We start from the raw sequence: 27,654 nt of genomic DNA, 5'->3' as shown, positions 1-27,654 counted from the left end.
GATTGCCCTATCTGTACCCCTAATAATTGAGTCTCCCATTACAAGCACCTGTCTGGCCTGCCCTGCTCTCCTGGTCCCCTGCTTACTGGAGCTGACATTCCCCTGACTGGTAGAAGAAGTGTCTGTTTGCAGCAGTGCTCTCCGTGAACTGACATCCCCTCCCTCATCTACCAACCGTGCAAACTTGTTGGGGTGTGTCAGATCAGGGCTAGCCTCCCTGGCACTCTTCCCTCTATCCCGCTTTCTAACTGTTACCCAGCTAGCTACCTCACTTTCCTGAGCCTGTTCGCTACCACACTCCCCCACATCTACCCCATAGAGTGCTTGCTCAGTGAACAGCAAACTCTTTTCCAAATTGTCAACGCTTCTCAGTGTTGAAATTCGCCAGTTTAGATACCCGATGTGCGATTCCAAATGGGCAATTTGCTCACATTTTGAACAAAGATATGCATCTCAAGTCACGTAATCTAAAGTCACACACTTAATACAAAAACACACTTTAAGGCCCCATGCACATGGCCGTTGTTCACAGCCGTGTGCGGGCCGTGGAACCGCGGCCTGGATCCCTCCTGAGAGCAGGAGCGCACGGCGTCACTGGTTGCTATGACGCCGTGCGCCCCCTGCTGCCGGAACAGTACAGTAATACACTGGTATAGATCGTACCAGTGTATTACTGTACTGTGCCGGCAGCAGGGAGCGCACGGCGTCATAGCAACCAGTGACGCCGTGCGCTCCTGCTCTCAGGAGGGATCCAGGCCGCGGTTCCACGGCCCGCACACGGCCGTGAACAACGGCCGTGTGCATGGGGCCTAAGGCCTCATGCACACGACAGTATTTTTTCACTGTCCGCAAAACGGGGTTCCGTTGGTCCGTGATCCGTGACCGTTTTTTCGTCCGTGGGTCTTCCTTGTTTTTTGGAGGATCCACGGACATGAAAAATGAAAAAAAAATCTAAGTCAAGTTTGCCATTGAAATGATAGGAAAAAACGGACACGGATCACGGACACGGATGACAATCTTGTGTGCATCCGTGATTTTCACGGACCCATTGACTTGAATGGGTCCGTGAACCGTTGGCCGTGAAAAAAATAGGACAGGTCCTATTTTTTTCACGGCCAGGAAAAACGGATCACGGATACGGCTGCCAAACGGTGCAGTTTCCGATTTTTCCACGGACCCCATTGAAAGTCAATGGGTCCGCAAAAAAAAACGGAAAACGGCACAACGGCCACGGATGCACACAACGGTCGTGTGCATAAGGCCTAACTCAAACAAGCGAACGCGAACAAACTCATGTTATTTGCCTGCTTGTATAAATGCAGCTCTCAAACCAGCCTGCTTTTTTTACCCTCTAGATACAGTAGATACTCTATATACAGTAATCTTACTGTAACTGCTGAGGCACTGCTTCTCATCTCCCCTGCATTTCAGTCTGCTCCTCATCTCCCCTGCATGTGCTGTCTAAAAAACAAACTGTGTTGCTCATAGCAGCCAGTCACAGCACAGCTTTAATTTTTGCCCATATTAACCAACCACAGCACATCTTTTATTTTACTACAGCACTTCTTACAATACTGTTTACTCTTATTGGGGGCAGCTGGTGTTTAAACACACACTATACTATGGAAAAAAAACAGTGGCTTGGCACCAAGCATCCAAAAATGTTGCCTTAATGGGGGCCAATCCCTTGTTTACACACACACACATTAATGTCATAGGATGCAGTGGCTTGTTCTGCACAAGCATCCAAAAATTATGCATTAATGGGGGCAGAATGCTCGGATTTATACACATACAAGTCTTAATTGTCAGAAGCCTGGAAAAATTCTACCTTTTATTTGGGAGTAGCAGCAGTACAGCGTGGATGTGGAAAGTGCCAGCAGTAGCAGCACTATAGAGATAAACTCCTGAAAACCACTTGTATGCTTTAAGTGCAGTACTTTATTGCATAGGCTGTTTTCCAGTTCACAAAATGTTTTTCGGCACATAGCCTTCCTCAGAACACTGGATGAGCCTCTTGTGCTGGTATAGTAATATGGACTAAGGTCCGAGGTTTGGGGGATCTGTGGCCTGGAGTGCGCTTGTGAGATGTAGGCTGCTGCCCTGTATTTTGGCGCCAATAGTCCATATTACTATACCAGCACAAGTGGCTCATCCAGTGTTCTGAGGAAGGCTATATGCCGAAAAACGTTTTGTAAACTGGAAAACAGCCTATGCAATAAAGTACTGCACTTAAAGCATACAAGTGGTTTTCAGGAGTTTTTCTCTATATTGCAACTCGGCCTAGGAAGCGTCTCCTGACATCCACGAAAGATTCCCCACCTAGAGTGTGATCCAATAACTCACTAGCAGTAGCAGCTTAACATGGAACAGATAAGGCATTTGATTTGTGTGTGGCTGTGTTGGGGTAGTAGTAGTTGTGGCGGCTGTGTAGTTGTAATGCTAGTGGCATTAGGGGTGATGGAAGTGGCAGAGCAGGGATAAGTAGTAGGGAGTAGTAGTTGGCAAGCGGCAGCAGCAGCATTCATACAGTACAAAGCTTGATGGTAGGTAGGCAGGCAAACAGTGTCATGATGGGGCACTGTCAGCAATGGCAGCTCAATTCATTAGCTGAAAGTGTGTGAAAATCCTCACAGATCCATGCTTTATTTATTTTTACGAAAGTGATGTTTTGTACACTGACAGAGGACAAGTTTGTCCATTTATATGTGACGATGCCACCTGCTGTGCTGAAAACCCTTTCTGAGATGACACTGGAGGTTAGACAGTACAGAGAGAGCATACTGGGCCAGTTACGACCAAAGTTACAATCTGGCTGCCGAGAAGTCCATGAGGGTCAGGAAACTCAGTATGTGCCTGAGAAGGACTACAGTCCAGGTAGGACTGTACCTGACTGTTTAGGTGGTACGTCTCTGTGTGCTTATTCATGTCAGGCTAGCGTGGAACTGTCTTTTAAGGTGCCAAGGGTTGTCTCACAAAGACAAAGCTCTGTCCACATGGTCTGTCAGGACCTACAGGTATTATAAAGATAATTTTCTCTGGAACAGGGTTGCTCGCAGTGGCAGATTCAATGTAGTTTTCTTGGACTTAATGACCTATCCTCAGAAGAGTTCATCAACATCAGATCGGTGGGGGTCTGACACCGGGCATTTTATTGGGAGCTGAGCTGCAGTACCCTGGCAGTACAACAACGGAGTGGTCCAAGCCTTCTCCCTCCGGCTCATACAGTATTCAGATGTAGGAGGTGATAAAATAAACCCTGGAGTGTTAACTCACAAGCTTATCTCACTGGCTTAGTTTAACAATGTTCAAAGCTTGCTACACTGTCAGGTCACTGATGTTGGCTCTTGCTAGATCTGTAGTTTGTAACTGCCAGATGTAAGACCCCCAGTGATCTGATATTGATGACCTATTCTGAGAAAAAGTCATCAATATGTAAATCCCAGCAAACTCCTTTAAATGGGCTGTCTGTGTTAAAGGGTTTTTCCCAGAGTAGTATATTGATAACCTGTCCTCAGCAGAATATTGATGACCTATCGTCAGCTGCTTGGAGAAGCTGTGGTGCTCTTGCTAGTCCTGCGGTCTCCTCGTTGCATACCAAGCGCAGTGCCGCACACTGTATAGTGGCTGTGCTTGCTATTGCAGCCTAGGCCAATTGACTTAAACAGGACTGAGCACTGGAGCACCACATCCTCTTCTAACAGCTGACTGATGGGGTTGCTGGGAGTCAGATCCCCACCGGTCAGATATTAATATTTTAATAATATGATGCTAATATTCACATATTTTTTACCCAAAAACCTACAGGAGCGTTGACTGGCTTATGATATTCCTCATGTATACTCTGTGCCCTCCATAAGGAGATATAGTAACCCAACTAAGGCCTCTCAAGCAGCCAAGCAAATTTAATTTATTCTGCTCTGTTAAAGGGTAGTTACCCCGAAAGAGCTGGGTTCCTGGTATAAGACTCTCAGTTTTCCTTTCTTTTGGGAAAGGAGACTAGCTTGCGTGTCTCTTTTCCAGAGAAGCACAGCAATAGATACAAATCTTATTATGGAAATTCACTGATTGAATAGTTTAAGGCTACCACCAATGGAAAATCTTTTTAAGAAAAAACACTGATAGAACAGTTTGAGGCTACCACCACGGGAAAATATTATGATGAAAAATCACTGATTGAACAGGCTTTTAAGAGAGAGAGAGAGAGACTCTCTCTCTCCTCCTCCAGTCTTCCCAGAAAAAATATAAGTACTAGGAGAGCACAGAGTGATATATACTGTACCAACTTTCAGGGCAACTAGAGCATATTTGATATGGGTACAATTGATTTGCACCTGAATCGATTTTTTTTTTTTTAATTCATCAAATCGGACCTGAAAAGAATTTAAAAAAATTCACTCATCTCTATATCAAATGTATTATAGCCATATGTTATAAAATCAGCATAGCAAATAAGCAGCGAATGGGCCGTCATCTTTTCTTGAAGACTAGAAGCAAAGCACCTTAAAAAACCTCATAGAAATGAGGCACACACAAAAACCACAGGAATAAGAATCAAAACAGTCATTATGGCTATTTTATGCTCCATAGCTAACAATATCTCAAGGAGCCTGTAAGTACAGGCTAATGCCTACCCTGAAGTACACAAGCCTGCTTCATGTCAGATGTCAAAAACATGCAGAATTAGCTTCTGCAGTCCACTGTAATCTATGTGACGTGCACGGTACAATATGTATTTTACTGGCTCGGGTCTGGTGTATTTTGGGCATCCAGGACCAGTTAGCACACCTTAGTTTAACAGCTATAAATTTTTTAATTGTTGGGCTAGTGATGTGATTTGTGCAACATTTATTTCATGAACAATACAGGTCATTTGTATTTCTTCACTTTTATTTTTTTACATTTTAATTTTTTTTTTCTGACAATATAAAAGCATTCATCAATGTCTACCCTAAATCTACCCTTACATGTCCATTTAAGGGTAATCGGGTCCTAGCTAGCAGTTTGACCAGCGATTGGCTGATATGACGCTGCCAAGTGGGTCAGCAATAATCAAACACAAAAAAGCTTTGATCGTGTCAGCAATTTTTTTTCTGTTGATTTGCTCCACTGTAGGAGTAGAAGAACGGAAGTAATGGAAGCACCTGATCCGTTGCATGATGGACATAAACAACGCCAGATGGACCACATTGACCATAATGGTGTCTGAAGGCCTTCTGCCAGACAAAATAGCGCTGTAAGCCCTGTGTAGCTTTTTTTGACGGACCAGCCATGGAGCCTTCTGATGGAGCTGTCCGTGCAGATGTGAACAAGACCCATATAGTGGACATGGAGCTAAGAAGAGTAACCACTGTAAGTACAGTTCAAAGTTGACTTGGTAAGCGTAAAGGGGTTTTCCAGGCATAATAACTTTTTATCTAGTGCTCGAAGCCCGCCTCTGTAAAAACAAGATTCATGTTCACCTGCTCCCAGCCGCTCTAGTCCTCCACCAGTGTGTCCGGGCTCCGGTCCCCAGAGTGTTTATATCCGGCATAGCATGGTTATATGACTCTGCAGCCAATGACTGGCTTCAGCGGTGATGTGCTGCTTGTGGCCACATAATTGTTCCCTTAAAACCCTTTTAAAGAAGATTTAGAGGGTCTTATTGATTGAACAATTGTGAAGAATTAATACAAAAAGTTTATAGGAAATTGTCTAACATTTTATTATACAAAGAGTAAGCGGAAATTGTAACCCAACAAGGAAGAAACATGTAGGAATCGGATGCTCCTTATTTGCATCCCCCGTGAGACATAGCACGTCATGAAAACATGAAATCACTTGCATAGGATTCAATATTAAATGGGTTTATATATATATAAACAGGAACAGTCATATAAACATTATAGGCCGCAAGTATATACAGTCAGGCCTAGGATGCTATGTATACAGTAAGCAGTTTATAAAGGGCAAACATCCAAAGCTTACAAAACCTAACCGGTGTGTTCTCTGTTGCAGGGGTGCGTTGTACTGTGCTGTCATTCCTCCAGAATAACAAGAAATTATCAACTTCCTGTTACCATTCCACTTGTCAAAGGGTCTGTCCTCACATAGTAGTGTCAGAGTATGTACGAACTGGCTGCTCCCAGGTCTCAATTTATTCATAAATTTCTAGGTAGAACAATAGCACAAAGCAGAGTTCTAAAAAAAAAGGTTGATCCAGAATTGTTATACTAGTGGGGATGCAATTATTGACAGAGCTGATAGGCCTTCATTAAATGTTTCCACAAAGATATTTTAATAATTTATAATATTTGTAATAATATAAATGTATTTCTACAGTTCTAGGATATTGTTTTTAGAAACCAGTGCTGAAAACAGCTAAATTATATGCAAAGCTGTCTGTGAAGGTTCTCATTTATCCAGGTGATGGTATATCTGTAAAGAATAAATCAAGGCAACTGGACTTACTGTAGATTTCTTGAAAACGTTTCACTCGTTCTTCCAACGAGCTTTCTCAATTCTGAGTGACTGTACAAAAATTCTGGAAATAAATATGTAACTGAATCAACATCTGGTAATTATACCCAGCAAGAGGTCAGAGGTCATTATACCCAGCATGGGGTCAAAGGTGTTGATTCCATTATCCTAATTGGAGCCAGTAGGTAATAATGACCTCCCAGAAAAAGGTGTCAAGACAGCATTATACGTGGCAGACAATAGATGTCTAACCCCCCCCCCCCCGCCTCTATTCAAGCTTGGCTTCTCCATTTTTACATAGATGGCCTCCTTTTCACACCTCGTTTGTACCAATCGGCCTCGACATACAATGCTGTCTTGACACCTTTTTCTGGGAGGTCATTATCACCTACTGACTCCAATTAGGATAATGGAATCAACACCTTTGACCCTGCTGGGTATAATGACCTCTGACCCCTTGCTGGGTATAATTACCAGATGTTGATTCAGTTACATATTTATTCCCAGAATTTTTGTACAGTCACTCAGAATTGAGAAAGCTCGTTGGAAGAACGAGTGAAACGTTTTCAAGAAATCTACAGTAAGTCCAGTTGCCTTGATTTATTCTTTACAGATATTTTACAGATATATGCAAAGCTGCTTCATTGTTTTGTCCAATGCGCCTCCACGGATCAGCTGATAGCGGGAGCCACAGGTTTCAGAAGTAATGAGTGAGTCAGAACACCACAGCGCTAAACACTGCGTAGTACTCCGTTCTTGTCCTACTCTATTCTCCGATACTGCACGCAGCTCAGATCCCATTCACAGGCAGCAGAGAAATGATCAAAATGTAGAAAACAAGAAGTAAATTCAAATGAGTAGAAAATATTAATGAATGTAAAAAAAAGGATAAAAAATTACCAAGCAACTCCCCTCCCTTCAAAACAAAAAGCCACAAGAAACCTCTTGCACAAATAATATCTTACGTAATAGCCTAATCTTTTGTGCTTTCAATAAAACATTTCTGTACCTAGATGATGTTCCTCCATGTACAGCACATAGACTGCATAAGCAGTCATTGGAGCAGATGCCGTATGTTATACAATATACATATATTTTACATTGTTATGCATGGGAGAATTAGAAGATTAATTTTCGGGGTAAAAAGCCTGCTGGAGAAGGCTGCCACTAGTGTGAAAATAGCCTTAGTTTGCTGTCCACTAAAATTCCTAAGTCCTTTTCCATGTCAGTGTTAGCAGTGTTTTACCATTTAGTATGTACGGGTGACTTGCATTATTCCTTCCCATGCGCATAACCTTACATTTGTCAGTGTTAAAACTAATCTGCCACTTATCTGCCCAAGCCTCTAATCTATTCAGATACATCTGTAGCAGTATACTGTCCAAACTGAAAAGAATGGCGTGGTATTAGCAGGAGGTGCTCAAACCCACATGCAGTCGTGTATATATATATATATATATATATATATATATATAGGGGAACAAATCCTGCACTTGTGGCCCGTTGCTAATGGCGATCCCCAGCAAAAATGCATACGGTGGAGGATGCCCGCAGCGAACCACAAGTACCACAATAGACATCCTACACAAGGTAGCAATTATGTGGAAGTGATAATCAATATAACAATATAACAAAATAATAGCAAAAACAGGTGCACTCTGCGGTCTTACTAAACCCTCAAACTGATTTTAAAATTGAGAGATTAGTCAACATGTCCTACGGTGTAGGACATGTCTAAGCCCGGGCACCACGCCAAGGTTTCTCAAGTAGCCCGGAACCTAACACTCTCCTACCTGAGCCGTATGGGCAATACCAGGAGCCAGTGGGCAAATTACAGGAGCATGAGGCCGACTCACAAACAACTCACCAGTTACCTCCAGCATGTAACCATGCTTGCAATGGGAGGAGGGAGGAGTCTGCGAGTCCCACTCAAGACTGGCTGATATGGCCCAGGCCTCACAGGTGCACCTAAATGTGGCCTCCCGGGCTACTTGAGAAACCTTGGCGTGGTGCCCGGGCTTAGACATGTCCTACACCGTAGGACATGTTGACTAATCTCTCAATTTTAAAATCAGTTTGAGGGTTTAGTAAGACCACAGAGTGCACCTGTCTTTGCTATTATTTTGTTAGCAGTATACTGTCCTCTTCTGTGTTAACTACTTTACACAGTTTAGTATCATCAGCAAAAATTTATATTTTACTGTGCAGCCCCTCTACAAGATCATAAAAAAAAAACTGTTAAAAGTCGAAAAATTTGAATATCATGCAAAAGTCCATTTATTTCAGTAATGCAAATTAAAAGGAATTGCATTAATGCAGTTAAAAATCAGAATTTTGTGAAAAGGTTCAATATTCTAGGCTCAAAGTGTCATACTCTAGTCAGCTATTTAATCCATACCCCCTGAGCAAAGGGTACCTCAAAATTGTGACTTTGGGGTTTCATAAGCTGTAAACCATAATCATCCAAATAATAACAAAGGCTTGAAATATTTTGCTTTGCATGTAATGAGTCTCATATCTTAGTTTCACCTTTTAAGTTGCATTACTGAAATAAATGAACTTTGCACGATATTCAAATTTTTCGAGTTTCACCTGTATATTGAAGAGAATAGGGCCCAATATTGACCCTGTGGTACTCCACTAGTGACGGTAACCCAATCTGAGTGTTTACTGTTAATAACCACCCTCTATTTTCTATCGCTGAGCCACATGCACACATTTTCTTTCAGTCCAGGCGTTCTCATTTTATATACTAACCTTTTATGTGGCACAGTATCAAATGCTTTTAAGAAATCAAGATATATGACAACCATTGACTCACCCTCATAAACCTGTGCGGATATGGCATTATACACTTATTTTTATTGAGATGCCTCAGGACTGCATCTTTTAGAAAACAGTTTACTCACAAAAGACTTGCCGGCCTATCATTTTCATGCTCTGTTTTTGACCGCTTTTTGATTATTTGCTAAGCGTCAATCCTGTGGAACAGACCCTGTCATTATAGTCCTTAAATTTCAGAAATAAGGGTCTGTGTATTACATTACTTCACTCTCTTAGGATACAGGAGTATATGCCATCTGGATCCGGTGATTTATCTATTTTAATCTTTTTAAGATGCCGCTGCACTTCTTCCTGGTTTGGATTTGCAGGATTACTATGGTAATGTCTCCCAATTTAACCTTGTTATGTTTTTTTTCTGCCTGCATTATTTCACATTTATTTATTGAAGTTATGTTTTAGAGCTTTATCAAACAAGATTTATCGTGCCCATGGTCTGGCTATTTTTCTCGCAGACCCATTCATTTATGTCAGAATATCGCCAATGTGAACTGGTTCTTTGACTTTAATGGGTGAGTGATTAGTCCAGGTACTCACCGTTCTACTCTTGGACAGAACCCAAACGAGAAAATCATTTGTTTGAATAAGCCCTTAGAATTTGCACTTCAGTGATATTACCTTGGACTGGACAACTCAACTAGGCATCTGACTTTCGGTCATAGTAGATTTATTTACAGCTGTTAACGGTGATGGTCAGAGAACTTCAACATAGCGACAAATTAATCCAGAGTGCTTAACTAGAACTGTTTTCTCTTCAGTCTAAGGATTGACAATGGTCCCAGTGGTCAAACGCACGGCAACTAAATACGCCATCCTTACTTTTAATAGAAAAATCCAATCCACTCTTGTTTTTATCATAGCAACAGACATTGTACAGAAACCATAAAGAACAATACACTTTACTTAAAGAGATACTAATTTCCTGTATAACGATATGCTTTTATCAGGCCAACAGAGGTGAAGCTACCAATGAACATGGAGTACAGTATTCTATCTACCTCTACTGAATTTTCTGCAGGCGCATGAGTCAATAAAGGGACAAAATTGTTTCAGGAGGCATGAAATTCAGTTATGAACTACGCTCCATTTAGCATCAGAGGATAATCAGGTACCTGACATGCTGAGAGGATACAAAGGAAGAACCATTGGGAGGGGAGATTTTCCCTTCATAGATTATGAGAACATTGCCGTTGTATTAACACGCCCTGAAAGGTCCCTGTAGGGATGATGCATTTACAAGAAGTGCTAGCATCACTGTCAAGTAAGTCAGCCTCCTGGGATAGAAGGAACAGGCCATGCATCAAATGATGGTTCCTCTACGGTCTTTCGATCTCATCTCTTCTTCACTGCGGGCCCATAAAGCGCTGGAAGGGTTAAGCACTAATATAATTGAACTATCATCCCAACTCGGAAGTCTGCTCACATTCTAGTGTCCTTCTAATATAAACTGCTCTCTGCAAGTCACCAAGAACATATACATCAATAACGTTTACGGTGCTGAATGGCTTGTTACAGAAGCAGGCTTAAGTGCAACTGAAGGCTAATACACATTTAACCTATGGCAGGCAATCTGCCCAGTAGGAGTCTTGCCAGGCTGCCTGCCTAACAAAGCTTAATTTAATGAGCTGCCTGGTGCCCATTGTGTGTTCTGCAAATAAAGCCATGTTTTGTAGCTGCTGGCACGTTGTTGTTTGAGCGCTGTCAGTCTCTTACCTTCTCGTCCATACCTACAACTAAAAAGATGTTTATTTCCCTATGAAAACTTTCCACAACTGGTATTTACCCCTTACCCACACGATAGGTCTGATCACTGGGGGCCCCGCTGCTTGGATACCCACAGACCATTAGAAACAGGATCCCGTGTCCCAGTTCCTTCCTGCCTGTTTTTTGACAATTTTGTTCAGTAGCCCAGACCTGTGGGTATCTGCAAATGTTTGCAATGTATTATAATGTTATGCATTTTACATTGTAGTGGCTGTGTGTTCCATCTAGAAGTGGTATGGTTGGCAGGAACTTTTCCTCCCCTCTTGGTAGGAGTGGACTGGTCCTGCTTCTTGCCAGGAGAGGGAGTTCCAGTGAAGTGAGACAAAGAAAAGCACGGAGAGAGTGCATTCCTGTTCAGATAGTGGGGAAGTGAGGAAGCACACGTCAGAGCTTCCACTCCCAAAACCAGTATCTTACTCCCCTGTGAGACCAACACTCCAGAGGGAATCTCAGTCAGGAACCAGATATTCTTTTAATGTGAGAGACCAACAATTCAGTTTCAAGAAAACATCTATGCGACAGTACAGCAGAGTGATCAGTGAAATACAGCTTTAGAGACACTGCTGCAAGGTGAGGGACAACAGTTCAGACACCACCACCTACCTAAACCATTGTTAGGCCAAACTAACTTCAAGTCTGTATTACACTGGAAACCTATATCCACAAGTGCTTGCTAGTGCCAACCTACTGCCATCCAACCTACCACCATACCTCCTGATCTGGTGCCAGAAACTGCACTTTGTATTTAATACTGTCTGGATGTGCCACAGGTTATATTCTGCACTAAGTAAAGAGAGACTGCTATACATTTACTTCAGGCCTGATTCTTTAAACTACCTTTTCAGTGTACAAAAACCCCAGGGAGCAATAGCCTGAGGGAGTACACTGTGACACAACACCTCATCAGGGCCACTACCACTCCCATCCTTTGCACCAGCTCTTAGGGGCCTGCTGCAATTACCAATATAAATGCTTCCACAGCTTAGCTTCCATTCAGCGTTCCTATTACAGAACAGCATATCTGAGATTCAGCCATAAAACATGTCAGCACGATTTTCAAATTGATTGTTAGAGGCCGCCCAGTGGTTCACCTCAAATTCAGCTCTCAAAACCATTGTGTGAATACCCCCTTAATGGCCGCACAGGGTTTTGCAGGTAAAGCTTCAAAAATCACCATTAATGGCCCCACAACTAATTACACAGTGGTCTTACCTGCAAAATTGTACGGCCATTAACAATTATGCACAGAATAACATCATGGTCTTTGGTTTCCTGTCTGTCGTTCTGTGTGGCCGAAATAATAAATGCTAGAAATATGTATTAAAGGATAGGGAATAGATGACAGGCAGCCTGCAAAGGTCTTGGGGAAATTGAAATTCCCTGCAGACCTATCGGCAAAATACATGTGGCCATTTTCTGCAAGCCTCATTGTGCCTATAGATTGCAAGCATGGGCTCTCATAAAAAACCTGAATCTTGCCTCTATCATAGAGAATGGCATCAAAAGTGCAAACAGAGGTACAGTATGGACCCACAAAAATCTATGGGTCCGGCAGCGTTTCTGTCTGTTTTCAATGTAACTGTACATAATGTCCTTGTGTAATACTGTTGAGGGGTTCTTGACAATATAATCTTTCAGTCCTCCTCCTGGACAGACCCCCTAGCAGCTGCTTCCCCTGCATTCACTATGGCTATGCCCCTGCAGTCAGTATATCGCCCCTAGCCCCTGAGGCTAGTGATAGGGTGCAGCGGTCATGTGTCTATACGGGCAGGCCATTGCTGTAGCCAAGCAAACAGAGGATCAGAGCGGGAAGCAAGAATGATGACGGAACAAATGGGTCAGCAATGCTTCCTTTATTGTTTCACCACATTTTACCATTCTGCTGTAGCCGGAGCTATTTTGCTTCACTTTAAAAATGGAAGAAACAAGTTACAGTAACAAAAACAAAGTCAAAATAAAAATAAATGCTATTTTAACTTTTCTTTAGTCTAATTATAGTTGGCGGTTTCCTTTTTCATGGATGGTAAGTTAACAGAAGTCTCACACACAGTTCTGACCTCACCCATCGCCTACAGAAAGGAAATCCAGTATCTTCCTCTGGGAGGGGACTACATCTCCATCTGGACATCAAAGATGTGCTGAATGCTAAGAACGGGCAATGCACTACTTGGCTGCAAAGGCATCAGAAACGGCATGCGCTCTCCATAGACACACCTGGAAATCACCGAGGTGGCATAGTGACATAGACACACCTGGAAATCAAGGTGGCATAGTGAGAACTTTATTGTTAAGAGGTTGTCCCATCTTGGGAAGTAGCACTGATCGCATTCCTTATACCGCAACATCCGACTTACCCAATAAATGTAATTATCGATGTGTCCTCCTTATTTGTTACTTTTCCTGAGCTGTGTTTACACATAATAGTCGTTATGGTCACCACAGTGATAACGCAGCGGTGGCTTCGCTTGCGCAGTGTCTTTCTGCTTTTCCTTGTCGGCTGGCCGGCCGGGTACATGGGAGCGCACACATATTTGCGCATGCGCGGCCTCTCCCATTCCGACCCCTCACTGCAGCTCCATTTCAACTAAATGAACAGCCCCCGGGGCATGAGCAGTAGCTTTCAGCAACCGCTCTTACAATGGCCAAGATCCTGTAAGGCTAGGTCTACACGACGACATTTGTCGCGCAACATTTTGTTGCACTAATGTCGCGCGACAATTTGTATAATGGCAGTCTATGGTGTCGCACTGCAACATGCAACATACTGCGACTGCGACACAACAGTCGCAGAAAATCCATTTGCCTGTTGCAGCGCGACACCATAGACTGCCATTATAAAAATTGTCGCGCGACATTGGTGCAACAAAATGCTGCGCTACAAATGTTGCAGTGTAGTTGTGCCCTATCTGTAAATAAGTCACGCGACAAATGTCGTTGTGTAAACGTAGCCTTAAACTCCCTCACTGACGAAGCTGCTATTGGACACTGCTAATAGGGAACGCGATTGTACAAGCAAGCGGCGTGACGTTATCACCAAAGCGTGTCTTTCCTATACTGTCAATCAAGCCTGATGATGCCGCCCCTGGCAGATACAGGAAGAAGAGACTTGGGGAGGTGAAGGGTTAGTGAAGAGCACAGATGGGATAGCCACTTTAAGGGGTTGTCAGACCCCACCTCAATTAGAGCTGAGGCCAGTGAATGGCTGCAGTAGTAAATGTGAAAACAGGTGGGATGTCACACTTATGGTCCACCAGGAACCAGAAGCAGCAGGAATGGGACACTCGGTGCTGGTAGAGAGGCATAACATCAGAATGACATCCTTGACTGACAGACGCCTCCTGCAGTATATAGGGGGACTGAAAATTATCTGTTGGTTTCAATCAGCAGATTATTAGCAAGGTATTTTGCCAATGCAGCGCTGACACATACCGCCACCCCTGCCATCCTTACATCATATCAGTCCAAATGCACATTACCTTGAAAAATGAAAAGTTGCCATGATCAAAACTAGGCCACATTTATTAAAACTGGCATGTCATACGCCAGTCTAAAATATACAGCTGGAATGAAATGCGACAGGTTTATTCAACGGCCCATGTCCCTTTAATAAATGTGGTGCATTTTGGACAGATTGGACCCCAAATTGAAAAAAACATGAAATTCATACATGAAATTCCCGGTGTACCTCCTGGAGGCAGCTACCGTATATTCAGAAGATCTCTCATGCCTCCATCCCAGCACCCTGCTCCGTATTGCAGATGGGTTTCCTTTTGGAGAAGGCTCTTGGTTTGGCTCATATCTCTAGTTATGTTGCTGTTTGAAAGTTGGACATTGACTACAACAGGGATCAGCAACCTCCGGCACTCCAGCTGTTCTGAAACTACAACTCCCAGAATCCTCCTTTCACCTCTGTGGGAGTTACAAGAACAGCCAAGTAAGTTTGCATGCTGGGAGATGTAGTTCCACAGCAGCTGGAGCGCCGAACGTTGCTGATCCCTGGAATGTAAGGCAGCTACCTCCACTAGGTGGCACTACAGAGGTGGCTTTTTGCAGATTAGCTCATTTCTCCTGGGATGAGATAGTCTGCATATCTTTTTTCCCAGGGAGCCCTGTCTGGCTTTTAAAACTTCTTACACCAGCTTTGACACTCTCTGCAAGGATAAACGATACCCCCTTTTTAAGGAAACTTAAAAAGGGCAATTTCACATTACATTGAACGATTGATAGTTAAACAGATTGCAGCTGGATCTCCATCAGAATGTTCCTATAGTCTTGAAATAGTGGGATGTGATTTATGTTGTAATATGATGACTGTTAATGAATGGGGGGTGGGGGGGGGGATATGCTATTTTTGCATAAGGATTCTTACAAATAATTATAATGTCCAATGATGTTTGCCACTTGCAGAATGACTTTTCAGTGCTACCAGCTGCAGATATACACTGCAGACATAAAAAAGCGGTGTCCTCCTCAGTAGACATAATGGAGCTGAGATATTATAATCACCATTGAAATGCAGCAGCATTTTCCAGGGAAGTTTAAAGTTTATATGGGCTACAGATATTGATGACCTATCATCCAGATGTCTGGATAGGTCATAAACATTTGTATCCCAGAGAACCCATTGATGACAATATCAGATCTGAAGAGGTCCTTCTCTCAGCAGTCCTACCAATCAGTTGTTTTCAGGATCTGATATTGATGATCTACAGGGAGTGCAGAATTATTAGGCAAGTTGTATTTTTGGGGATTCATTTTATTATTGAACAACAACCATGTTCTCAATGAACCCAAAAAACTCATTAATATCAAAGCTGAATATTTTTGGAAGTAGTTTTTAGTTTGTTTTTAGTTTTAGCTATTTTAGGGGGATATCTGTGTGTGCAGGTGACTATTACTGTGCATAATTATTAGGCAACTTAACAAAAAACAAATATATACCCATTTCAATTATTTATTTTTACCAGTGAAACCAATATAACATCTCAACATTCACAAATATACATTTCTGACATTCAAAAACAAAACAAAAACAAATCAGTGACCAATATAGCCACCTTTCTTTGCAAGGACACTCAAAAGCCTGCCATCCATGGATTCTGTCAGTGTTTTGATCTGTTCACCATCAACATTGCGTGCAGCAGCAACCACAGCCTCCCAGACACTGTTCAGAGAGGTGTACTGTTTTCCCCTCCTTGTAAATCTCACATTTGATGATGGACCACAGATTCTCAATGGGGTTCAGATCAGGTGAACAAGGAGGCCATGTCATTAGATTTTCTTCTTTTATACCCTTTCTTGCCAGCCACGCTGTGGAGTACTTGGACGCGTGTGATGGAGCATTGTCCTGCATGAAAATCATGTTTTTCTTGAAGGATGCAGACTTCTTCCTGTACCACTGCTTGAAGAAGGTGTCTTCCAGAAACTGGCAGTAGGACTGGGAGTTGAGCTTGACTCCATCCTCAAACCGAAAAGGCCCCACAAGCTCATCTTTGATGATACCAGCCCAAACCAGTACTCCACCTCCACCTTGCTGGCGTCTGAGTCGGACTGGAGCTCTCTGCCCTATAACAATCCAGCCACGGGCCTATATATCTGGCCTTTCAAGACTCACTCTCATTTCATCAGTCCATAAAACCTTAGAAAAATCAGTCTTGAGATATTTCTTGGCCCAGTCTTGACGTTTCAGCTTGTGTGTCTTGTTCAGTGGTGGTCGTCTTTCAGCCTTTCTTACCTTGGCCATGTCTCTGAGTATTGCACACCTTGTGCTTTTGGGCACTCCAGTGATGTTGCAGCTCTGAAATATGGCCAAACTGGTGGCAAGTGGCATCTTGGCAGCTGCACGCTTGACTTTTCTCAGTTCATGGGCAGTTATTTTGCGCCTTGGTTTTTCCACACGCTTCTTGCGACCCTGTTGACTATTTTGAATGAAACGCTTGATTGTTCGATAATCACGCTTCAGAAGCTTTGCAATTTTAAGAGTGCTGCATCCCTCTGCAAGATATCTCACTATTGTTGACTTTTCTGAGCCTGTCAAGTCCTTCTTTTGACCCATTTTGCCAAAGGAAAGGAAGTTGCCTAATAATTATGCACACCTGATATAGGGTGTTGATGTCATTAGACCACACCCCTTCTCATTACAGAGATGCACATCACCTAATATGCTTAATTGGTAGTAGGCTTTCGAGCCTATACAGCTTGGAGTAAGACAACATGCATAAAGAGGATGATGTGGTCAAAATACTAATTTGCCTAATAATTCTGCACTCCCTGTATACTAAGAATCAGTCATCAGTATTAAACTCTCTCAGGACCCCTTCAACAATCATCTACAAACATGCTCCCCCCAGCTCAATAGAGGTAAGTTCTCAACTTATCAATTTTCCTCATAGCTTCATATTTCTTTCTAAGTTTAAAGGGGTTCTCCTATCTGGAACATTTATGGCATATCCACTGCTTATGACATAAATGCCTGATAAGTGTGGGTCCACCACTGGAACCTGCTCCTATCTCAAGAACGGCATCGGGAATGGAGAGGTGGCTGCCCATGCATGGTTCTCTGCATTCACTTCAACAGCGCTTCTGAAAATAGCCAAATGCTATCACTCTGCTGTTTTTGGACGTTCTATTGAAGTGAATAGAGAGAGGGGGTATTTTCATGCCCTGCCCTAATTATGTGCGGAGGTCGGCCAGAATAGCAGCACGTGTTTAGTGTTTTGTTTTGGAGCCGTGCTGGATCCGCCTCCCATCAGGTGCACTGGGTTGGGTAATTAGTTTAAATAGCACTCTATCCCAGTGCTCTGAGCGGGTTATAGAAATCATTCTCGCCTTGGAAGCAAGGAAGGAAGGAAGGTTGTCTGTTCCAGCTCAGAAAAGATAAGTGTGGTTTCAGTTTTTGTTGTTTGCTATCTTGGTTGTGTTGGTGTCATCTCTCCCATCCAGGTTCTGTGCGAGCAGGCTGCCCCTATTCCCCTTTTCACCATCTCAGGGAATCTAGGGTGTTTTAGCCCAGGCACGAGGACACATCATTCCTACCATCAAGGTTTGAATGTGGGCTGAGCAGAGCAGGGAGAGAAGTCAGGGATTTGCTAGGAGGCGACCCTTTCCCTGCTTCTCGCCTAGAGCCTGGTTTGCTGGTTTATCTGTATGTCTGATATCCCGTCCAGCGTGACAGGTATAGCCAAAGTCGTGTTCAAAGATAGCACTGACAACTGGCCTATTGGAAAACACCAGAAGTATAAATGGCACAAGGTACAGTAGCTGAGGACCCCATTACAAATTTTACATTGGGGCCCAGGAGCTTTAAGTTACACTTCTGTTGCTACTGTATATAGAAACAGTTTGGAATCTGGGCATCTTTGATATAGGCTAAGGAGGTCATTTATGAAAAAGAAATACGCCTAAATTAGTTCCAATCTGCGACTTCTCCCCACTCACATCAGGTCTAAAAAAAAGTGGCAGTGACATGGGCGGGGAAGGGGACAGGCCAGAAGACCCATCTCAGTTACCATTTTCTATGCCTGTTTTAGGTGTAGCTAATGGTCTAATTGTAAGACCACTAGGAAGCTGGCTTACATTTAGAAGTGGCGGTAGATCTGCCGAAGTTATGAAGAGGCCGGCGCCTCTACATAACTCTGGCAGATCAACCACCAGGTTTGGGGCTTATTAAGACCGACCAGCCTTAATAAATGTGCCCCTACGTTTTTGAATAGATAAGATGCTGGCACAGAATACTAGACGTTTAATGGCCACTGAGATTATGAGTCATCAGGATATAATTCAGTAAACTTGGTGAAGCGTGCAGACTTTTTAATAAATCCTCTTCGTTGGATTATATCATCGAAAAGCCCCTTAGAGAGACAGATTGTCTTCTGCTGCTTCTCGTTCATCAGTCTGACTGACCCTCGGAGTTGTGCCCAGTCGTAATAACCATTGCGTAACAGGCTCTACATTTATCCTGTCCATTATATTGTTATGTTTCTGTTTTTAGTGGTATTTTTCCTGTTTACTTGCACGCACATTGAGGGGCTTTAATAAAATAATTGTATGCATAGACATGCACTGCATTCCTTAGCTTCGCGCTTCGGCAGCTCTCACATGTACATACTGTACTGTATATAGTCTTCCTTCCAGCAACTGTCCTGATGAGTATAAATAAAGTAGATCAGACATGTCCGTATACATATAGTAATACCTAGAGGCATGGTGGCATCTGAATGTGCTTCCCTTATTCTTCTCCTTAGGGGTGATGGAATCCCAAATGACTGGTCAGTGCAAGCAACTCTTGATATGCCAAGCGGACACAAGATTTCTACATGGTGGTGGATTTAGTAATGTGTCTATGCTTCTGTCATAAACACTAGGTCAGTGATGGTGAACCTTTTAGAGACCAAGTGCCCAAACTGCAACCAAATACCCACTTATTTATCGCAAAGTGCCAACACGGCAATTTAACCTGAATACCAATATACGTAGTATATCTTTCATGTACTTTATCATTTAGCTATAATATCCTGCCTACATTCAGTGCGCTGCCTGTGCCGTACATAGTGCGTCCTGTGCTGATGAATGGCAGGAAAAGTCTAAAGCATATTGGTACACCATAGATTTTTTCCAGGGCGCAGATGCCCACAGAGAGGGCTCTGAGTGCCGCCTCTGGCACCAGTGCCATAGGTTCGCCATCACTGCACTAGGTTACCAGGTCTAATTTAACTTCCTAGTTCTTCAAAAACATATGGGCCCTCTGGTGCCACCTTGCCATCCCCAGCCTTCTATGGCCAGTTCCCACTAGATGAGTATGATAATCATTTTTATAACATTCTCCTTTAACACATAAAACAAAGAATCCACAAACGTTAGAATTTCAAACCTGGAAAGAGTACTTGCAGGCGGGTAACCCATCAAATAATGCGGATTCTTCATTCAGTATGTTAAAGATGTAGTACAGGGTTAACCCTTTCAAGACTGGGTGATTTTCCGTTTTTTTACTCCCAGCCCTCCCAAAGCCATAACTTTTTATTTTTTCATTTGCATAGCTGTATGAGGGCTTGTATTTTTGTGGGACAAGATGCACTTTCTAAAGGCACCATTTACAAATGCATACAACGTGGTGGGAAACGGGAAAAAAATTCCAAATGGGGTGGAATTATACAACATATGTATAGTTTTTCTTGTGTTTAATAGTGAAAAACAACGTAAAAAATTTGCATTGCCATATTCTAACCCCCATAGCATTTTTACTTTTATGTGTACGGAGCTGAGTGAGGGCTCACTTTTTGCGGGATGATTTGTACTTTTCATTGATACCACTGTGGGGTGTGCATGACTTTTTGATAAATTTGTATTAAATTTCTTGTGAGAGTCCATTATGACTTTTTTTTCCATGTCACCATTTGCCGTATGGGAGAAATATTTTTATATTTTAATAGTACAGGCATTTTCACAAGTGACGATACCCATGATGTGATTTTTTTTTTATTATTTATGTACTGGTATTTTTATTTTCATGTTGGGGAAAAGGGGGTGATTTGAATTTATTTTTTTAACTTTTTCTTTTTTTTTTTTATTCACTTTTTTATTCACTTTTCAATAGTTCCTAGGGAACTATAACAAGCAATCACTAGATTGCTTTTTCTCATAGACTCCAATGTATTAGCATTGGAGTCTATGGGGATTACACTGGCAGGCTCTCCATAGGAACTAATGTGCGGCAGCCCTGTATCCCACCTGAGTACATGGGCTGCCGTACAGCGCGTGCTCCCGGTCTTTAACCTCCCAGATGCAGATGCTGTGGTCACATTTGAATGCGATCGACAGCAGGCACCCAGCAGCTATGGCTTCACTCACAAGCGTGTTTCTTTTTTAATTGCCCAACTGCTGAGGTAAATTTACGTGGGGCAGTCGGGAAGGGGTTAAATAAACCTGGATTGTGTGCAGCTGTATGCAAGTGAATAGGGATGAGCTGCAATACAAAATACATCCCAAAGACAACTGTGGCGCTATTTCTGGAAAACCAAACCAAGTTCTTCTAATCCAGGACAGCTCTCTCTATTTCTTTTAAAATCCTTCTTCTTATGAGGGCCATACACACTAGATGAACATCAGCCAAACCCGCTGATTTTGGTGCGACGAGCCGCCCACCTAATGTATATTGTGGTGTCCCAACATTTGGATTTTAATATGCCCGATCTTTTTGTCTTTAAAGGTGTTGTGTCACCTCAGACATTGGTGACATATTGCTAGGACCCACCTCTGCATCTATCTCTGGAACAGGGCCCCCCAAAGTGAACAAGAGGGCACTGCGCATGCTCCGCATTCACTTCTATGGGAGCATACCATGCACACAGGGCCGCCTCTCCATTCACCTCTATGGAACTGCCAAAAATAACCAAGCCAGCACTCAGCTTTTTTCATAACTCCCATTGAAATGCATAGAGGGCAGCTACTCATGCGTCGCTGTTCTCCGTACACTTAGGGAGTCCCATTCTAGAGATAGGGGCGGGTCCCACCTTTCCTACCTAGCGATATGCCACTAATGTCTGAGGTGAGACAACCCCTTTAAGGGAAAATAACCCACTGCCAGATGTTTCTGATGGCGAATTATTCCTCTCTCCCTATCAAGAACACATGCATACTCTTCCAAATGAGCATTCTTGTGCATAAGGGATCTGTTGGATGAATGAGCTAAGGTGTAAGGCCACCTTTACCCTCTTCTAGGGGGATTAATTAATAATAGTATCTGGCCAGGTTGATCTTTGAGACTTGATACAAAAATACAACATTTTTGTACCCTGGATAGATAAAGCAAGAGGCTTCTTTTTGGCACTTCTACCGTCTATTTCCAACTGTGCAGACGCAGTGGACAGCAGCGGAGGCGCAAGCATTAGAGCGCTGGGTCCAGCAGCTTCCCTCCAGTGACAAGAGCGGTGACACAACATTCAATGTGAGAACGGCGACATGACCAGTCACTGGACCAAAGTGCAAACTGGGAAATGGTACACTTTCTGTGAATAAGTAAACTACCATAATGGTAATTATAGGGTGCTGGTTTGTATGGGCTTTAGGCCTCTGGTCTAAGAAAACCCCTTTAAGCCATTTTTTCTCCTCCTACTGTTATAGATACATAGACAAATAAAAAGGGCCATATGTACAAATGAATAAATGCTGACCTCTCATGAGCCATGATGCAGGACACACGTGACAATGAAGCCTCACAGTGGTCAGTCAACCCAACCAGCCAGGATCGGGACTGCACCGGATATGTCACCATGCTACCTGAACCTATATGGTCTATATCAGGGATGCCCAACCTGCGGCCCTCCAGCAGTTGCAAAACTACAACTCCCGACATGTCTGGACAGTCTACAGCTATCAGGACATGCTGGGAGTTGTAGTTTTGCAACAGCTGGAGGGCTGCAGGTTGAGCATCCCTGGTCTATATGGTTTACCAGATGTGGTTACAATCACCCCTCTCCCCACGATCAGGATTTATAAGAAATAATATTAGCAGATTGACAGCTGCGTACAGAAGAGATTCTCCGGCCTACGCCCTGCAATACAGGCAGATTCTGAGGACGCTCCATGTTGACGATATTAATAAGTGCTGACATTTAATTAAATGTTTCAGTGTTTTGTAGAGAGCGGGGAGACATGTATATCACCCACCTCCAAGAAGAGGCACTCAACTTCAAATGCATCATTTCCAGAGCCTCTTAAAAAATGACGGGGGAGGGGTAATATATCACTAATTGCTATGCTAATTGCCGTGAGGATCTTTTTCAATTGATGGCTGAATTAAAAGAATCCACAAATGGTTTTGTGAAGGCGACACAGGCAGGAGCAGCAGTTTTATGCTTTTAATGATTGTACGGTATGTTTTTTTATTCGGTTCCCTTCCAGGAATGGTCATTTTACAATGGCTTTTGTCAGCCTGTCATGGTGTCCCATCAAACACGATGTGACACGCTCGGAGCTCTGCTGACATCAGTGGTCACAGGTTTTCACAAGGGGCTCACTGATCTGTCAGCATCTCTTATGGAAAGATATACTGTATATTTTGCCTATAAGACGCACTTTTTAGCAAGAAAAAATCTTGTCTTATAGTCCGCAGTCAGGGTGGTCCAGCAATGCCAGACCCCCCCTGACTGCTTGGGTAATAACTTGGGGTTTCTATGCCTCCTACTGCCATGCTCGTATACCTTTAGGGCTCATGCACACGACAGTATATATTTTGCATTCCGCTAAAAATACGGATGACGTCCGTGTGACATCCGTGTTGCATCCGTCTTTTTTGTGGATCCATTGTAACGATGCCGATCTTTGTCTGCAAAATGGACAAGAATAGGACATGCTCTATCTTTTTTGCAGGGCTATGGAGGAGACACACGGGTGCAGACAGCACAATTCATTTCAATGGGTCCGCATCCTCTCTGCAAAAAAAACGGAACGGACACGGAAACAAATTACTTTCGTGTGCAGGAGCACTAAGTTTGCACCCAACCCACAACCCCGAACGCGTCACTGGCCCTTGACTGTTCCGGTTAGGTGCCAACCAGTGTCTCTCCACCATCTAGTGCATCAACATTTTCAGTGTGGCCTGACCTATGCTAATATGATAGCGGGTGGGCTCCTGTGACTACCTATGTCTTACAGCTGCCTTACAAGTTGCCTTTGCTGTTGCTCGTCCGCACCCCAGTGCTCTCTACCTTCCAGTAACCACAGTAAAGTGCACACGTCAGGTAAACAGCAGCGGAAGCATCGCCTTACCCCAGTGTATGTGCCCAGCTCCACTGCCAGGATGCCAACAGCACCCACCTACCAACACACACTTGTCAAGCTCAAACTGCTCCGGCATGCCCGGAACCCAGTGCGCAATGGACGCTGGGAGTTGTAGTGTGGATGAGTCACCGGTACTTTATACAGAAGTAGAGGAAGGATGTAGGTGTGCATTGTGTTTATACAGAGGTGCAGGCAGGTTACCCGACCAGTTACCTGGTTCTCTTACTGACAAACCACTTGGTCATTACCTATAGGTGTAGAAACAAGGATTTTGGCTTTTCCATGTTAATCATACCTGCCATTACTTAGATATGCAATGAATTTCTGATCTGTGAAGAGGTCAACTTATTCTTCTAGCCGATATTGACAATCTGCGCCTATAGAGGGGCCACAAAGTGTTTACCATCAGGGCTAAAGGCTGGTTAAAGGGGTTGTCCGATTTTTGTTTATATTGATGACCTATCCTCAGGATAGGAAGGAACCGTCCCATTGAAGTGAAAGGGACGGCGTAGTTGAAATTAGGCTGCTCACCTCTGCAGCAACGACGAACAGGTAAACAGTGAAGAGAAGGCAGCGCTCATACGATCTGATATTGATGACCTATCCCGAGGATAGGTCATAAATATAATTTTTTTAAAAAGACAACCTTCTTAAGAGGGGCATGTACTATAATATCAATCCCGTGTGCGGAAATTACTGATATTGGCCTCTCCACTTCATTCAACCATCAGGGAACGGATGAGGACCCATTCATTTCAATGGTGCTGCAAAAGATGCGGCACACCATGTGCTGTCCGCATTCATACTTCCGTTCTACAGCCCTGCAAAAAAGATAGAACATATCCTATTCTTGTCTGCAATTGCAATTTCTATGATAGGACTTGCCGTTCCGTTCTGCAAAATGCGGAACTCACACGGTTGGTAAAGTCGTCTGAATGAGCCCTTAGAATGTATATAATTTTTATGCAGTTTTTTTATTGAATATACTAAGGACAGGTACGGCTACGTTGTAAAGCAAGTATTGGCTTTACGTTCCTCAGCCCCGGCTCAATGTACAAGCTCTGACCTCAATTCATCCATAATCTTCTCTCTCATTAACCAAATGGAAATGGTAATTTACAGAGCTACTTAGTGTCAGAGCTTTTAAGGTCACAAATATCCGGTATACATAGAATTCTAAAAGCCAATGGTGGAATCCGACCCATTATCCTGATCAAAACCACCAGTAAATATTCCGCTGTCGATACTCCAGCGCTCAGTCTTTACATTCAATATAATGAGCTGTTTTTAAAAGAAAAAAAAGTCCAAAGTGCTGCGCTCATATATTCCAAGATCTGTCTCATTTACTTCAGTGAAGTGAAACGGTGCCAGCAGCAGCGAGACTCAAGAGCTGGCAAGCTCTGCTGTGCCGTCTGTGATGTCCTCAATATCCGGGAAATGCTGGGTCCGATAATAGATCACTTGGAGGATAGAAGTAATGGCACACACTGGATGAAGAAGCTAGTCAGGAATCTGCAGACATGTCACATGAACTCAGTGTATGGCTAGGTGGGAAGATATATCTCCAGCTATCATCTATCTCATGTCTATCTATCTATCCATCCATCAATCATCTCATATCTATCTGTCTGCCCTGGAGCAGGGGTACTTTGAATTCTGGACATTTGTGGACATTTGCCGATTTCCCTTATGCAAAGTTATGAACTTCTTACTTTATTTATTGATAGGGTTAACGTGCACTGTTTAATATTATGTAACTGTATTTTATATGTTGATATATATATGTATTTGCGAGGCTCTGTGGAAAAGGTTAAAGGGGTTGTCCAGGTTCAGAGCTGAACCTGGACAGCCCTCCATTTTCACCCAGGCAGCCCCCCTGACATGAGCATCGGAGCAGTTCATGCTCCGATGCTCTCCTTTGCCCTGCGCTAAATCGCGCAGGGCAAAGGCATTTTTCTGAGTTCCGGTGACGTACCGGGGCTCTCTATGGGGCTGACAGGAACCCCGGTGACGTCACCGGCACTGATGGGCGGGATTTGGCTCTGCCCTAGCCAGTAAAACGGCTAGGGCAGAGCTAAAGCCCGCCCCTCAGAGCCGGTGACGTCACCGAACACACTGCTGGGCGGAAGTTACCGCCCGGCAGTGTGTTATTGTAAACACAAGAGCCTGTGCCCTGCGCGATCTAGCGCAGGGCACGGGAGCGCATCGGAGCATGAGATGCTCCGATGCCAGGCTCAGGAGGGCTGCCGGGGTGAAAATAAGGGTATGTCCGGGTTCAGCTCTGAACCCGGACAACCCCTTTAATGAATACTTGAAGTCTTTTGGGACTTTGAATGAGAAACTGGTAATTTTCCACAGCTACTATAGGGTTTAAAGAAGAGTATGTTTTGGAGGGAAAAGCCAGACTTGGTTACCACCAAAACCAGACAGACCGACCTTCTGAATGTCTGGTTTAGCTATATTGTTATGGAAACTTGTTTGTGTCTAGAAAAACTGCAGTGTCATCGAAATTAAGTATCATTGAAGCTCCAATGTAAGCCTAAGACAGACGGGAGTTGAAACAATCTGTTTGTGCTGAGTTTCTCCACTCCACCCCTCCCACTAGAAGGTTCTAGTTTAGCCAGAAACTGTATATAAGGAGAGCAGTCAGAGCACCTAGCTTTCTGCAGTTAGGGACCAGTGCTTGGAGGAGAAGACTCTGCCAGTCTGCATGAATTACCAGAAGAAGATGCTGAGATGGGGACACTGAGCCACAGACCATGGGTCACTAACCCTGTTACCAAGGAGCCACCCGGACTATTAAGCTACAGACCCTGGATCACCAGCCTTTGACCAGCCTTCTGAGAGAGAGAGGGACAGGTATCCCAGGCCTTTCCTCAGTATCAAAACTGGAGAAGCCAGCCCAATGCCTCGCCTGTATTGTTTTGAACCTGAATTCCTCCAGTAAAGAAGCACATTGGTTAACTGTAGACCCTGACTCTCTGGACTTATTTTCCACTGAGGTGCTCCACTCCTTACCATCCCTTCCAGAGAGCAGCAACACATGGTGACACCTCGACGGTGTCCGGGGGACCCAGCATAGTATTCGGGCCACCCCAAAGCCGGCCACTGCATATCTATCTATCTACTTATATCTATCTACCCATCTAATATATGTCTTTATATATCTATCTTTGTATTTATTATCTGTGTATCTATGTAAGTATCTATCTATCTATTCATCCATCTATTTAGGTATCTGGGCATTATAATGGATTCTGTAATGTCAAAACTGATTCAACAGGGATTAAAAATTATCAGTTTTTAGTGGACAGAACACAGATGAGTTTTCCATCGCTTGTCTGGATGAGCCCTTAGGCCCCATTCACACGGGCGTTGAGGGAAAATGTGCGGGTGCGTTGCGGGAACACCCGCGATTTTTCTGCGCGAGTGCAAAACATTGTAATGCGTTTTGCACTCGAGTGAGAAAAATCGCACGTGTTCTGTAGATTGTATTATTTTCCCTTATAACATGGTTATAAGGAAAAATAATAGCATTCTGAATACAGAATCTTTTACCATGATCTTTTACCATGGTGATGGATAGTGTTGAGCGCGAATATTCGAATATCGAATTTTTTTCGCGAATATCGGCACTTCGCTAATTCGCGAATATTTCGAATATAGTGATATAAATTCGATATTTCGAATATTCGTTTTTTTTTTTTTTGTTATATTTTTTTTCTTTCCCACTTCCCTAAAGTTGTTCTTACCTGTCCTTGGGATTCCTGGCTTCCTGGCTGCTCCATTCAGTGCCTGTTGCCGCTTCTGCCG

General features: G+C 43.4%; 1 protein-coding gene and 1 long non-coding RNA gene across 2 annotated transcripts in view; one reads left to right on the top strand and one right to left on the bottom strand.

The window, feature by feature from the left end:
* The window catches only part of LOC122930379, a 33,353-nt gene extending 20,949 nt beyond the window's left edge, over positions 1-12,404 (top strand). Inside the window, exons 2-5 of the long non-coding RNA XR_006388125.1 lie at positions 5,116-5,352; positions 5,998-6,103; positions 9,577-9,621; positions 10,248-12,404. This is a non-coding gene — a long non-coding RNA (uncharacterized LOC122930379). The remainder of the gene's footprint in view (positions 1-5,115; positions 5,353-5,997; positions 6,104-9,576; positions 9,622-10,247) is intronic.
* The window catches only part of LOC122930378 (transmembrane protein 211-like), a 251,837-nt gene that overhangs the window by 123,184 nt on the left and 100,999 nt on the right, over positions 1-27,654 (bottom strand). The window lies entirely within an intron of this gene.

Source organism: Bufo gargarizans, chromosome 3 (genome assembly GCF_014858855.1).
Source record: "Bufo gargarizans isolate SCDJY-AF-19 chromosome 3, ASM1485885v1, whole genome shotgun sequence".
NCBI lineage: Eukaryota > Metazoa > Chordata > Amphibia > Anura > Bufonidae > Bufo > Bufo gargarizans.
The sequence above is the reverse complement of the archived record's forward strand: the minus strand, read 5'-3'. Positions and strand labels throughout refer to the sequence as shown.